Here is a 1,882-nt window from a genome sequence, read left to right on the forward strand (position 1 = left end):
GTCCAGTTAATACAGCTGCTGTCTCTGTTTATCTGAACTGTTTGTAAAAAGAAAAGAAAAAAAAGCAAAGTTATTGGTAGCCTTGTCATTGTTATTGAACTCACAAAGTTAGAAATTCTTCTAAAATACTACGATCGGACCATTTGGCGACAAAGCTCTACCGCTATATCACCGTACTTCATTGCATGAACAGGTTTCCATATTTTTCTTTGCCTACAATGTACATAACGATAAATTATATTTTTGTGGATCAAAGTTCACAATTAGGGGACTCCAGTGGATACTTGTCTTGACTGCAATAAGATTTATGTTCACAATTTAATCGTATTAAGTTTTTTTTCACTGACGAGGGTTGTAATTGTAGATTGCTGCCGGCTGGTAGTGGCGGGTATAGAATATACTCTAAATTATTTTCAGTGCAACAATATTCCTAGTTAAGCTTTCTTATTGTACATCATTATTCAATGCCATCAGTGTAGTGAATTAATTGCTTTTCTGTGTTAACTAAGATACACATGCTTATGGATATTATTTGTATGTGGGACATATTTAATATACTGAAATCCAAGGAATCGGGGATAAAAAGGATAACTATGAAGACGTGTATCTGTGAAATATATAACAATTCAATTCATAAAACGTCAATAGTATTTTATTAGCGTCTTATTAACAATTGTAAAACATGAATTGTAAAACGCTTAAATAATTTGAGAATTAGACATACGTAACACACGTAAATAATAAATCAAATAATAAATGGAATAGACACAAAATAAATTAGTTTCCCCTGATAATCACACAAGAATATTGGGGTTTTCAATTTAAGTGTTTCATAGTTAATATAGTATGCTTTTGAACGTTTGATTCGAGCCGTTCGCATTGGCTTTTGTCTTTAATATAATTATCATATAATTATACAATTTGATTTCAAATTCATTCCCCAAGCAAAACTATCAAACTATGTATCAGTATAATGATAGTGCAAAATAGAAGAAAATTATCATAAAACTTATTTTCGTGTATTGTATCAAAAACTTGACTGTTCCAAATTCTCTAAATAATCATTATTGATTTCTTTGCCTGGAAATAACACGAAATCTTATAGCTGCATGCCATGAATATGGTTGTACATCTGTATTTTTTCTAGACGATTACATAACATTCAGTCTCAAAAAATTGTCTTATTTACTTGTCATCAAGGTAAGAATTCCATTAGAGAAATCCAGTACCGGAATACAAAAGCATGGCTCCTGATACCTTTATGTAAAAATTGAAGTTAAGACAAAACAGGTCACAAGATATTTATTGGAAACAATCCTCTATCTATGTTTATTTTCAAATGCCCCTTCAGTTTGCGACGATAACAAAAATCTTGTTATCGCTGACAAAATCAAACAATAATGCTTTTGGAACACTAAAAAATATTTTGTGATACAGGCCTATCTCCGAAGGAATTATACAGTTGAAATTAAAAACAAAACAATAAACAAACATATAAATAATCCGCGTTATAAATAAATATTGAAATTGATACTGGAGAATGAAGCATATTAACCATCACTAATGGTTACTGTACTTATTGTCTTATGACTTGTTGATGGGAAAACAGGCATTCGTATTCCAGACATGGATAAGATATACAGATAATACAAAGCGAGGTATGGCACGAAAACTTCAACAATAAAATAACATGCTTTCTAAATTTCTGAATGTCTGAATGTTTCTTAAATTAAATTATTCATAGGCGAGCCAACATTACCATATTTTTAATTTGTGCTCATTGTGTAATTCCAAATAAAGTTCTTTGGAATTATCTCATTTATTGTTTAGTTGCTAAATATCGTGAAATTTCATTTATGGATAAGCGGCATTTATATAAAGG

Source organism: Pecten maximus, chromosome 16 (assembly GCF_902652985.1).
Source record: "Pecten maximus chromosome 16, xPecMax1.1, whole genome shotgun sequence".
Classification (NCBI taxonomy): Eukaryota; Metazoa; Mollusca; class Bivalvia; order Pectinida; family Pectinidae; genus Pecten; species Pecten maximus.